The sequence below is a fragment of the Hyla sarda genome, chromosome 1 (genome assembly GCF_029499605.1).
Source record: "Hyla sarda isolate aHylSar1 chromosome 1, aHylSar1.hap1, whole genome shotgun sequence".
In the NCBI taxonomy this organism is placed as follows: domain Eukaryota; kingdom Metazoa; phylum Chordata; class Amphibia; order Anura; family Hylidae; genus Hyla; species Hyla sarda.
This window is the reverse complement of record NC_079189.1, coordinates 201,149,771-201,163,805: the sequence shown is the minus strand read 5'-3', so window position 1 is coordinate 201,163,805 and position 14,035 is coordinate 201,149,771. Positions and strand designations below refer to the sequence as shown.

Here is a 14,035-nt window from a genome sequence, read left to right as displayed (position 1 = left end):
AGTACATTTCATCAGATATCTGTTATTTTTCATGCCAAGCTTCTTTGCTAGAATAGCACACACAATCATGTTGCAGAATGCTGGATATCAGTGGGAAGCTGAGACAAGTCTCACATGCCAACTGTTGCCAGGCTACCATACGAGGCCTTGCTTACAGTCTTTTATGACCACCTGTCGGGAATTGCTGCACTGACCAGACTTCAGCATCACCAGGACATCGACTGATAAGACATTACATCCACTGTACTGAGACAAAAGCCTTGGTCCGTCTGCAGAACACTCACATCCCTGTCAGATAGAGTTAATGAGGGATATGTACAATGGAATAATGCATCACGTTATGGGACTATGCTATTCAGTCTCCATCTTTTCTTTATACAGCATGACATGTTAAAGTAAGTAACCAGCAATGTGTGTCTATGGAGAGCACTGCGTTCAATAGAGAGATAGAGAGCAACAGAAGCTGCCATGGCTATAGGCGCTATGGGCTTATGCAGTGTAAAACAATGCACTCCCTAAAGCTATTTGAAAACAAATATGTAATATAACAATACCTGTTCCTATCTCATAAATTTCATAATGAGTGTTTGCATGTACATATCATACTGTAACTCTCTATGGACGAATAAAGAACCTCACTTCAAGCAGGGCCCAGTTTGTAATGGTTATGAAGCCCATTGTTAAAGGGTTACTCCGCTCCAGACATCTTATCCCCTATATCCCAGCGGTGGGATCCCCGATCTTGGCTGCGGCACCCCAGACATCCGGTGAACGGAGCGAACTTCGCTCCTTGCCGGATGACTGGCAATGCGGGATGGAGGCTCTTGACATCACAGTCATGGCCATGTCCCCTATATGCAGGTCTATGGGAGGGGGCATGACGGTCATCATGCCCCCTTCCATAGACTTGCATTCAGGGGGCATGACTGTGGTGTCACGAGCCTCCGGCACTGCACCCGATGCTCTAAACCCAATGATGGGTGCAGCAGGGAGATCGCGGGGGGTCCCCAGCAGAGGGACCCCCGTGATCAGACATCTTATCCCCTATCCTTTGGATAGGGGATAAGATGTCTAGGGGTGGAGTACCCCTTTAAGTCATAGATATCATTGTGAAATGAAAAACTCAGCACTGTCTCAACTTTTCACAAGATTAAGGCTAAGGGTTAATTATGAAAGGAAAATTGCAGTGCACATGGAGACCTTACATCTAATGATTACCATTTTGGTTACATTGCAACTTGCAACACAACACAACACAACTGGGCAGTGGCCCAAAATCCACCTTTAATGTACTTTTCTACGTAGGTGGCAAATCATATGCAAATTTGCCAGCAGAAGCCTAACTACTATATGGGGAACAAACTACTATATGGGCAGCATATTTACTTTATAGGCAGATAGCTAATACAGTATTTGGGTGGCCTAACTACTATATGGGCAGCATATGTACTATGCAGGCGGCAAACAAATAAATGAGTGCCCTAACTACTATATGGGGGCCTAACTACTGTATGTGTGACCAAACCACTGTAAAGAGGCATAGTGTGAGACCTAACTACTGTATAGGAACAAAAAGTGGGTCCTAGTATTTTCACAGATGGAGAATTTGTTTACAGGTGAGGATAGTGCTGGAGTGAGGAGCCTATGTGTGCCCAGTAGTTTCTGTGGAGGGAAGTTATGGCCAGAAGAGGCCTTCAAAATGTAGATGTAGAAGGAAATGACTTCAATCAGAGAAGACGTCATCATTTTTGATTCACTCTAAGAAGATTCCCCCTGGGAATTACTAGACATAATTGCACTTTAATCACTTTTATGGTCTTTAGAGCCTGGGTAGAGCCAGTATCTAACACTATGTGGTCACTGTATAGGATCAAATATTTCGGTTGGTATTGAATTGTACTAACGCTTTGACCTTCCTGATGCTCCTTGTGCAGCCACTAGGGAGCCACATGTGAAAGACAGAAGCCACATCGTTGGGGATCAGTGGTTTCTAGTGTTCTTTCTTCTCTGAATTATAGCAGTAAGATACTGTATTATATTTACCTGCAGTGCTATAGAAAAAAACACGTGAAATATTACAAAGAATTCTGTCAAAATAACACATTCGACTCTGCTGCATCTCTGTTTTTGTCCCTTCTATAAAAAGGTGATAATAAATCATATCATTGTGCCTATCTGAGAAAATGCATTGCACACCATCTTAGCATGTAGTAAATGATCCCGGCTGTGTCTCCATGCCTGCTTGGTCTAATCAAGTGATACTGCTCCAATTAGCTCCTCACTAAAGGGTATGTCAGCGCAGACCATGTCTGGGAGGATAGTCAAGAGCTCAAAGATTCATCTTCGACTTGCCATCTATAGACCGTCTCATTAAAATTAATATACTTACATCTCTCCTATTGCATCCCAGTAGAAGCTTGTCTGTCTGCAGTGCAGTAAAACAGCTATCCTTGAACATTTTTTCAGGAGTGGCAGACAGTAACAGAGGAAAGATCTATAAATAATGTAGGCATAGATTTCGCTAAGTTTTAAAAACATCTATTGTCAAGTTCTGTGATCTATTTTTAAAACCAGAAATAGAACTATCAAATTTTAAACAGGCCAATAAGAAGCATCATTTCCTAGAAAAGTAACAAATTCATAAGGATTTCATGAGAAAAATATTACCTGCAGGTTGTCAGTTAACTACCTTTTGGTATAGTGTAACCTTATTTTCACACTCGATCCATTTTATTGGGAATGTGTCATTAGAAAATAACCTATTGTTTAAAGGGGTTATCCAGGAATAGAAAAACAGAGCTAAATTTTTATAAAAACTGCTCCCCATCTGTCTCCAAATTGGGTGGATTTCTGGAGTTCAATTCAATCTGGACATTAAGCCTAATAATATGCAATAGAGTTCACTTTCATCATTCTCCTTTTTCATTCTGCATTATCATCATAGGAAGGAAAACAATGAGAGTTCACACCTACATATTCAATAGATAGCATCGGATCTACCATTCCCTATAAGTGGGGAGTCACCCACCCCTCCCTGCACAATGACCTCTGAACAGGTCACAGACCATGCCTAGAAAACTCTCCCTTAGAAGTTAATAATGAAGCTCCAGACTTCAAGCTCCCATGGTCCATGTGGCTGCAATAAAGCATGTTAAAGGGGTTCACTGGTGGAATTTATTTATTTATTTTTTCAAATTAACTGGTGCCAGAAAGTTATACAGATTTGTAAATTACTTCCATTTAAAAAGATTTAGCATTTCAGAACTTACCAGCTGCTGTATACTACAGAGAAAGTTGTGTAGTTCTTTCCTGTCTAACCACAGTGCTCTCTGCTGACACCTCTGTCCATGTCAGGAACTGTCCAGATTTGTTTCTACTCTGGAAAGTTCCTGACACAGACAGAGGTGTCAGCAGAGAGCACTGTGGTTAGACTGGAAAGAACTACACAACATTTTCTGTAGTATATAGTAGAAGCTGGGAAGCGTCTAGAGGTAAAAGTTCCATGCTGGAGTACCCCTTTAAAAGGAGTTCATTAAAAAAAAAGTTGTGGCAATAATATAACATATTAACAAAACAGCAATAACACATAATCACAGCATCTACTTTCTTTATCAATATCTACTGTGCATGATAAAGGAAATAAGAAGTCAACTTGTTAATCCATTTCCTGGACTTTTCAAGTCCATTGTTTACTTGGTGTAAGTCTTATATAAAGACAATGGATCGGTCAATCTGTTATTATACAGTAATTAAGGAGGGTAAAAAAAATTGATGGGCTTTGTTATAGATTATGTAGCCATTCTGTTTACTAGGCTGTATGTCACGTTGGAACTGTCAGAATTCATTGTTCACATTATTGCTTCCCCACAGAACATAGCAGAAAAATAGGACACCTTTGTGATATAAAAAATAAATGATTTGACGCCACAGAAGTGTCAGAAGTCAATCACATACGCTTTAAAGAGTAGACGCAGCGCAAGGCACGGTGTTCTATGTTCACATCCTACAGACAACAGATAGCTCGGTGGAAAATTAGCTTTTGTTGTTTTGTGACAACATGTAGTGAAGGATGCTGGGATTCCTCAGTCATCTATTTTTTTTAAAGTACCAATGGATTGGACAACTAAAAGAAAGGCGTAAGCATCATTATATCATGATATATGGACTTGAAAAAATGTATACAGAGTTCTGATTTGATCCCCTAACTAAAGGTAAAACACCAATATAGTCAATGGGTTGAGATAACTACAGTATCTCCAATATCTCTACCTATTTTTTTTTATCTATCTAAGTCTATTCTACCATACCTTTTCTTTCTATCTATCTATCTATCTATCTCATATCTATCTATCTATCTATTATCTATCTATCTATCTGTCTATCTATCTATTTCATATTTATCTATCATCTATCTATCTATTATCCATCCATTTATCTATTCATCTATCTATCTAACACAAACAAGGATAAGTTAGCCAGCACTACTGATTCTAAACTACTATATCGACCTGGCATACAGGTGCACGCTGCTAGGCTAAATATACAGCAACAGGAGAATACAGCAGCACACTGCTAGCACAAAGATACAGATACAACATGAAATGCTATACAGCTATAGTGCAAAAAATTTAAAAAATGAAAAAGTGAGGTTCTTAGCTCACAATTTGGCGGCCAAATAGCTTGGACCATCCCACCTGGGTGTGATGGTCCAAGCTATTTGGCCGCCAAATTCTGAGCTAAGTACCTCACTTTTTCATTTTTTACACTATAGCTGTATAGCATTTCATGTTTTATCTGTATCTTTGTGCTAGCAGTGTGCTGCTGTATTCTCCTGTTGCTGCATCTATCTATCTATCCCCATATTTTGAAGCTACTAGTTAAGCAGTTCACTTTATGTTTTAGGATGTCTGGTTGTTCTTTATTCCCAGATACTTTGTATAAAACCCACTATAATTAGCATCAGCCAGGGAATAGAGAATCTGTTATGCAGCAAATGTAAATGTTGGAATCAATCTGTCCTTGTGTGCCCTCCCCAATAGAACAGCATTTACTTCTGTAAACTCATTACCATGATTCTGATCATTGTACACTAAATACACATATGCACACAGGGTAGAGTATATAAAACAGGGTGACATGTGTAAGCAATTAATGCAGACTGAATGTTATATTTTAGATGATTACACTCCCTAAAGAACAATAAAACTATGTAGAGCTAAGGGTGGAGGGGAAACTAGTAAACTTCCAAAAAAATGCTTTTTTTTGTATGCAATGATACTAAACATTTGCCAAAAAGTAGAATGACTGTATTTATAAAGAAAAGATATATGTTTATTTAAAAAGGCAAAATAAGGTGAAAAAAATAAATAAATGTAGATGCAGGCAATGTGTAACATCTACTGACTTTTCCAAGGCATCCGAGGACCCCCAATGAGATCATAATCAATAATCCATATCATGTTTAGGCTTCTCACTCAATACTTTTATGGTATTTAAAGGGGTACTCCGGCGCTAAGACATCTTATCCCCTTTCCAAAGGATAGGGGATAAGATGCCTGACCATGGGGGTCCCGCCGCTGGGGACCCCCATAATCTTCCACGCTGCACCCCGTTAGAATCAGCCCCCGGAGCGTGCTCGCTCCAGGTCTGATTACTAGCGATCACATGGACGGAGCATAGTGACAACTGTCACGCCCCCTCCGTAGGCTTGCACTGAGAGGGCGGAGCGTGACATCACACGGGGTGGAGCCGTGACGTCACTATGCTCCGTCCCTGTGATTGCTAGTAAAAAGACCCGGAGCGAACACGCTCCTGGGCTGATTCTAACGGGGTGCGGCGTGGAAGATCACGGGGGTCCCCAGCAGCGGGCCCCCCGCAGTCAGGCATCTTATCCCCTATCCTTTGGATGGGAGATAAGATGTTTTAGTGCCAAAGTACCCCTTTAACTTTGTTTACTAGTTACTAGAAAAATGGGACATTTCCATCTACAAAAAGCAGACTTATCATGTAAAACAATAGAACAAGAATTCAGCATTGGAAGGAGAAAAGGGCATACATTTTGTAGAAGCACCCAATGGTCAAAGGGGACCTACATAAAGCCACACTTTACTTCATATGCTTCCCATTTGAGATCCCAAGGTCTGATAACAATTCTACATATAAGAAAGATATAGAAGAAAAGTTCTCTACAGATGCAGTATATGATTAATGAAAAGGACTCTCCATTTCATTTTGGGACACTAAGGGCTGACAACAATCTAATGTGTATAAAGGCTTTTGAAGTGTTCCCGATTTTAGATTTTGAGGCAGGCAACTGTTGAACATGTTGTCGGAGGATGAGGTATAGTCATAAAACACCACACCCTTAGTCAGAGGATTCACTGAAAATGTAGGTAGCATAAGGAATTCATATTAGGGATGGAATTACAGAGGGATCTGGGGAATATTACAGAGGGATCTGGGGAAGATGGAGGCTTGGGCACAGACATGGCAAATGAGGTATAATGTGGATAAATGTAAGGTGATGCACTTGGGCCGTAAGAACAACATGTACAATTATGTGCTAAATAATAAGACACATGGTCAAACTTCTACCGAAAAAAGACTTGGGGGTACTGGTGGACAGAAAACTCAACTTTACCAATAAGTGCCAGGCAGCGGCTGCCAAGGCTAACAAAGTCATGGGATGTATCAAGAGAGGCATAGAGGCTCGGGACTATAGCTTTGTCTCTGTATAAATCACTAGTCAGACCACATACGGAGTATTGTGTCCAATTCTGGGCAGCTGTATATAAAAAGGACATGGTTGAACTGGAGAGGGCACAGAGGAGGGCAACAAAGATGGTATTGGAGGATTATAGTACCAAGACAGGTTATCAACATTGGGGTATAGAAAAGACGTCTTAGGGGCGAATCAACATTGGGGTATAGAAAAGACGTCTTAGGGGCGATCTGATCACAATGTACAAATATATGAATGGACAGTACAGAGATATTTTTAGTGATCTTTTTATACCTAGGCCAATTACCATGACAAGGGGGCATCCTCTACATCTAGAGGAAAGAAGGTTTCACATCATCACAGACAGAGATTCTTTACTGTAAGAGCAGTGAGACTATGGAACTCTCTGCCACATGATGTTGTGATGTCTGACTCAATGAACAAGTTCAAGGGGGGCATGGATGTTTTTTGTTGTAATGGTTATGGATGCTAGATTTATGTGGATAGAACTTTGATCCAGGAATTTATTCCGATCGCAATATTGGGATTGGGAAGGAATTTTCCCCTGTCATGGGAGGGGGGGGGGGGGTGCCTTCCTCTGGATCAACACAGTAGGGTTTTAGGTTAAACTCCATGGACTCTTGTCTTTTTTTGACCTTACATGATGTTACATCATTCTCTATTAATAGCCTACAGTATGCTGCACTATATAGGCATAAAAAATAAAAAAAAACTATAACATGGAAAGCTTCTTTAAATGTGATATCACAAAAATAAAATAACATTTGGTTGTAATTTCCTTGTAATTTTGCAGTTAATTCTTATATCACTAAGGGAATGCTGTACCCTAAATGTCCCCTGGGCTAACTACCAGCTAGATATATTTACTGTTATGTAGACAGAGGTCTTTATTTTACTTTCTCTTTTTCATTTGGCCTTTAAGAAATAGCTTGCAACAGCAATACGAGAATTTTGCAGGATGTCCCGGCATTGAAATGTGAAGCATTTAGCAACGTAACAGATATTATTCTTGTTTTTTGGCTACCTCCCAATTAGAGGCTTCCACATTCCAAACCTCTCGTCAGCCTCCTAAGTAAGTATATAAATTATGGTAGCACGTCTACATAATGGTGTAGAGTAATGCTTTATGAAATTACCTGTACCAACAAATCACAGGAAAGTCCAGCTAATGACGGACTTAGTGACCCACAGAATAAAAAGCCAGCCATATTTTAGAACTTGGAGGCTAATGTAGTTCCATAAATGGAAAGTTTTTGGCATACAGTCAAAGAAGGTATTACACAGTCACAGGGTGCATTTTTCTAGTACGTTGATGAAGATGACTATAATCATTAATAATATTATTGTCATCTAAACTTGCATACTGTTATACATAGCTTTACTATACTGAAACACTTCTTAAGACTTCTGCTTATTTAATATCTTTTATCTCTCCATTGTAGAGGTACTTGAGCTCAAATCAAGGAGAACTGCACTGCATTCAATTTTCACACTATACTTCCTTTCACTGAATTGCCCAATATTAAATAGAAGATAGGTAAAATTATATATGAGAACCTGAAAGGTAGTACATGGAGTCCCTACTGCTTTATACTGTAGAATAAAATGAGCTTCATTCATTGCTTTATATATTACAGATGTCACTATTAGAAAAGAATACCTCTACAATATGCAATGGTGTCTAATAACAAAAATACAAAAGAAAGAGGGATCCAGTGGTAAAGTGGGACCTCAAAGACTTCTACAGGAACTTTATTCCGGTTTTGTACTTGAATAAAGCAGTAATATGGCTGTGTACATAAGCAAAAGGGAGACACGCTGTATGTGGGACCTTTGCAGGGCTCTTGTAGACAGTGGTCCTATTATTGCGTATTTAGATGAAACCATAATACTCTTTATTGGGGTCTATGCTAATTGTTGTTTACAGTAAATAATGGTCTATAACCAGCATCCCATTCCCATCAATAAAGTCTAGCATTATGAATGGATTAATGTCCTAGTAGTAAGGTAGTGGTAAGGTCATTTGTGTGATGGTTTCACAGTGAAACATTAAAGGGGGGCCCAGCTTAGTTGTGACTAAAACAACTTTTGGTTATCTTTGAGCTCTAGCCTAACTATGGAAAAGCTAAGTTTACATATCCTGCTCATGTTATGAGCCCTTTTGGATGTGACAATGGACTTCTTATAATAAACCCCAGTTATTAGTACGCGCTCACTGAGCCTTCATGCAGCCCTGAACTTTATCATTTTGGACTGCACATCTTTTTTACATGGGGCAATGTGCAGTCCATAGATTTGATTTTATTGGCCGCACCGAAGATCTGCTAATCTAATAAACCAGTGTTTTCTCATTTGCCAGCTGATCACTTGTCTTTTTACATAGTCTTATTATTGGGAATAAGCATACCTAGGAACCTTCCTTCAGCTGATAATCGGCCCGTGTGAAAGGGCCATTAGAGAATGAAAGAAGAAATCCCAAAGGATCACTTGAGGACAGGATATATCACTAGGGCTTACCGACAGATATCATGTACAGTATACAGATAGTTTCAAACAATAAAGACATTTATTTTTGGACAACGCGTTTCAAGGAGTTTAATCCCCTTTTTGTCAGGTCCTTTAAAGGATGACCTGAGCGCCTATGACATATCTAGTCTTCAAGCGATCCTTTGGGATTTCTTATTTTGTTCTCCATTACCATACTGCCTCCTCCTGTGGATACCAATACTGAATGTTGGCTGCTCCCAACCCAGAGGGGAATTCAGAGAATTTACGGTGTCTTGCCCATAGTGCAATATGTCAAGGTAGGCACATCACTGTTTTTGCATTCTATGGCTCAAACGCACAGGGTAATGGCACTAGACAGCCCTATTGTCTGTTCTTATTTTTACATACTGTATCTGAACTAAAAGGGCCATTAGGCTGCTATATATGGCATTATGACGTAGAGACAGATAGCCAGATTCCAACAGCATGAGATATTGTCTTCCCCCACCCACTTACTGTTGATTTTCAGCTTTTCCCCCTACGCACAGTACTGGGAGGAAAATTGTAGGTAGGGGGAGTCTCCATCCCAGGAATACATCAGACCCCAGCCTAACAGATAACAGAGACACTTCTGAGATCAGCATATATATCACAACCTCCCTCAGCCCTGAGATAGGACCAGATTACATTTATCAGACAAAAAAGTAAATCTATTCCCTGAACAGATTACATCTTTTTAATAATGGTTAAATATAATATAATGTCATCATATTAACTCATTACATAATAGAAAATAATGTAATAATATGTTTGCATCACAACAAAACACAAAGGCTATCTTTCTGTTTAATACTTTCATTTCTAACCAGATATATGAAAAGAATTAAAGAATCGTAAAAACTACCGTATTTTTTGCCCTATAGGATGCACCGGCATATAAGACGCATCCTATTTTAAAGGTCCAAAATCTAGAAAAAAAAGATTCTGAACCAGAAAATGAACAAATACAATGTAAAGTATAGGACAATGGTCTTCAACCTGCGGACCTCCAGATGTTGCAAGACTACAACTCCCAGCATGCCCGGACAGCCAACTCCCCAGTTTTGGGGAAGAAAAAGTGCGTCTTATACGGCGAAAAATACGGTATATTAAAGAAAAACATCTTAATAATATCTCAGATATAGCCACTGTTGTTTAAAATAACAGACGCAGTGCAAACTCTAGCAGCAGACTCCCTTCTGTCTCAGTCTAGCAGATGTATGTTGTGCAGTTGTAAGGATGTTGGATTCTTAGCTACCTGTGTAAATTATTAGCTGCTAACGAGAATCAAAGCTAATGAAACAAAGTGTAAAAGTGCCACTCAGAAACCTACAAGAAAAGAAAAGTCTTTGAAGATTTATCTTTGATAGCCGCCTATGTGTTTTTTTCCCCGGTATTATTATTTTACATGTGTTTTTCCTCCTTACGTGTCCCACTTACCAGCCTCTTCTAGTGATGTGAACAAATACTTAATGGATATTTCAAAGTAGCAACCTGTCACTTCCAGAGCGGCGCAACATAACAGAGACTGGCGCTTTGCACCGGTTCTTTTTCTAAACAGTTCTATTACAACAAAAAAAACTTATTTTCAAAAGTGCTTATTTTGCAATTTCATTTGAAATGTGTTGGGAAATAGTCTAGATCAGAAGTTGGTAGGAAAAGAGTATTTTCATATTATGTTTTGAATTGCTACAGATAGCGGAAAGGAAAAAAAAAAATCTAGTTAATGCATTTCTTCCCAATGGGAAAACTACAGTATGAGGTCAAGCAGTTTACAATTTCTTTTTTTACCTACAGATAGATTCCTGCTGCTGGTAGATTATAAAGGCCAAAGCCCTGAGGCGATGCTATTACATATTCACCGGCATAACTATAGGCCACAGTTCTAGACCTTGTGTCAGGAGCGATCAGAAAGCAAACATACTTCCAGCCCTTGTCCCTCTCTTCATCAATAATTCCTTCAGGCCATGTGAGATGGCAAGAAGTACCTTTCAGCTTCATTATGGTTACTTGAGAGACTTCCAGGCCACGCATCAGTGGAGGCAGTCTATTCCTCTGTGGGAAACCCTACCGGTCTATGGGGAGAATCAGGGGGAAGCAGTCAGCGGTGGCTGCTCTCTTAGCTGGAAACTTCACTCCTGTGCACTTTTCGTGCAATCAATCATGAAAGAAGGTCAACAGACAGCTTTCAAATAACTGATCCATTTAACTACTGACATTGATCTGGACGAGAGAAGTCGAGGTGGGAGGGGTGTAGGAGAACACTGAAACCTAAGCCCCTTGAACTGAAGGAGAAAGACCAAACATATACATCACCGTGAATCTCACAGTAGTTCACTTTCTAACCTTAAGTGGTGTTTACACTGACAAAGTGAGCCTGTGTACCTAAGTTCCTTTGGGCCTATTCGGACAATGCTATAATACAATGATTGTTCTTATTGTCATTGTTTCTGTTTTACCATCTCCACACCTAGCAGTTGATACTTTTGCCCTACAAATATAAATAATTATATTTTTCTGCTGTAAATTCTAAAGAAAAGGATATTTCCAAATATGAAAGCTAGGGGAAAAAGGATTACAATATAAGAGAGAGTATAGCGCTCAAGGTTGTATGGAATCAAAGTCAAAGTAAAATATTAAATAGCAGAAACCAATTTATAAAATAATAGGATAATAGAACAAATTAAACTACTATTTAACGTTTTACTTTGGCTTTGATTCCGTATAACCTTGAGCGTCACCCTCTTCGTTTAACATCATGGGTATAGGTGTTTAGTTGGCTTGCTTGGTAACTAGTGCACAGAGTCTTCCCATTTTATTTTATTTTTAGGGGAAAAAGGGTTTACTGGTAAAATAATTTCTCTCTTAAATGCATACGTTTTGCGGATTTCTTAAATGTCTTGTGAATGTATCCAGAGATAGAAGAAATTCATCACGCCCCCTACCATAGACTTGCATTGAGGGGGCAGGGTGTGACATCACACGTGGGCGGAGTCGTGATATCACAATACTCCGACCCCGTGGTCGTCACGCTGCACACTAAGAGCCTCACAAAGGTGCAAGAGCTCGCAAAGGTGGGTGTTGAATGACAGATTGTGGGGGTCCTCAGTGGCGGGACCCACGCGATCAGACATCTTATAAGATGTATTAGGGCCGGAGTACCCCTTTAAGCCTTAGTGAAATCCATAAGCTATTATAACAGTGTCAAATTGTCCGTGCATTGCAGACAACAGTGATGTTTTGTCCACAGTCACATAAGGTCCTGGGACATTAGGCAGTGGAATAAATTGGGTTTGGGACTAAAAAGTAGCCCTGGTACACAAACCTTACCAGCCCACATAGTGTATCACTTCACACCCTGTAGTGCAGAAATACATTTTTACAATATCTGATCACATTCTCTACCACTCCTAAGTCTAAACTTCACCTTTAACACAAGAAGGACAATACATTGAACATAGAAACACATAACCCCTCAGTTAGGCATGCCCTCACTACTCAGCTAGAATTACAACCACTAATATAATAACCACTAATACAACCAATATTTCTCCACATAGAGATAACAGTACAGGTACATCAAGTGACCTACAGGTAATGTCTTCTCTGATCAGAGTTCTTTTCTTTTTTTTATGTTCTTCCTCAAGCCCAGACAACCATAAAGACTTCTTCCAGCCAGAGCTTATAAAGGTCTCCCCCCCCCCATTTTAGCTAGGTAAATAGTAGGTAATCAACCCCATTTTAGCTAGGCAGGTAGTAGGTAGCCCCCCCCCCCCTATAAATTATACCTAGGAATGTAATAGATAGCCCCCCCCCCATTCAGCTAGTCAGGTAGTAGGTAGTTCCTCCATTTTACCTAGATAGGTTGGTAAGTAGTAGGTACCTCTCCCCCCTTAATATGGCTACAGCTGCAGCACAAATAAAATAATTAACACTCATGTTCCCTTATTCACTTATTGAACAGGCTGCTCCAGTGAGGTATAGGTAGCATGGAAACATGAACTCCCCATGCTGCCAATATTGGGACATCTGCCTATGTTGTGGAGATCTTGAGTGGTTCTCCAGGACTTGGCGGACACAGGCCTGTTGTCCACAGGGCAGATTGGCACAGGAAACTTGCAGCACTACATTTTGCCTTGTTGGAAGAGTACACTACAAACAGAACGTCCTGATGCTGCCTGGCATCAGGATGTTCTATGTGGGGATACCTGTACACAAGGTCCTGATTCTGGTGTCAAGACCTTGGGTGAGCTGCCTAGGAGAACAGCCCAGGGTATGACCACATCTAGCATTTACCAGAAATGCCAGATGGTCAATCTGTTTCTGGCAGTGGATGATAAGTCAGTGTAGTCTAGGAAACACAAAGGCCTAAATATTTACCGAGGACAAGTTCCACTACTAGACAGAAGGAGAATTTCAACCATGAGGGTAAAAGAAATTTTAATTTCCCAATTTCTAAGGGGTCTACTTCACAGGACAATTATCAACTGGATAGGCCGATATCACCCAGTATAATAGAGCCAGTGCTCGGCCAACAAAAAAGCCAACACACAAATAAAGTATTTGTGGTCAACAAATGATAGAAACAGGGAGCCACATCATAGTGGAGCCATCTAGTAGTCTCCCTAAGAGAGTTGTTTAGAGTACAAATCAGCCAAAGTCATAAGGCTCTTTGCTATTCAGGAAAATATATGACATATTCCTAGTTGCACCACCTTGAGGTTCTCTTCGGCTAGTCTTTAAAGATTAAACCTATCAACATCATCA

At 39.9% G+C, this 14,035-nt stretch overlaps 1 protein-coding gene and 1 long non-coding RNA gene across 4 annotated transcripts in view; one reads left to right on the top strand and one right to left on the bottom strand.

Annotated features, from left to right (window-relative positions):
• Positions 1-14,035, bottom strand: part of UNC5C (unc-5 netrin receptor C) — a 390,559-nt gene that overhangs the window by 265,392 nt on the left and 111,132 nt on the right. The gene's annotated exons all lie outside the window — the stretch shown is intronic.
• LOC130362561 (uncharacterized) lies at positions 165-11,960 on the top strand. 2 transcript variants are annotated; one of them, XR_008891463.1, is made up of 4 exons: positions 165-395; positions 3,871-4,136; positions 7,665-7,814; positions 11,066-11,960. It is a non-coding gene; the product is annotated as an uncharacterized LOC130362561 (long non-coding RNA). The 2 variants fall into 2 exon arrangements; XR_008891459.1 differs by lacking the exon at positions 11,066-11,960 and adding an exon at positions 9,126-9,681.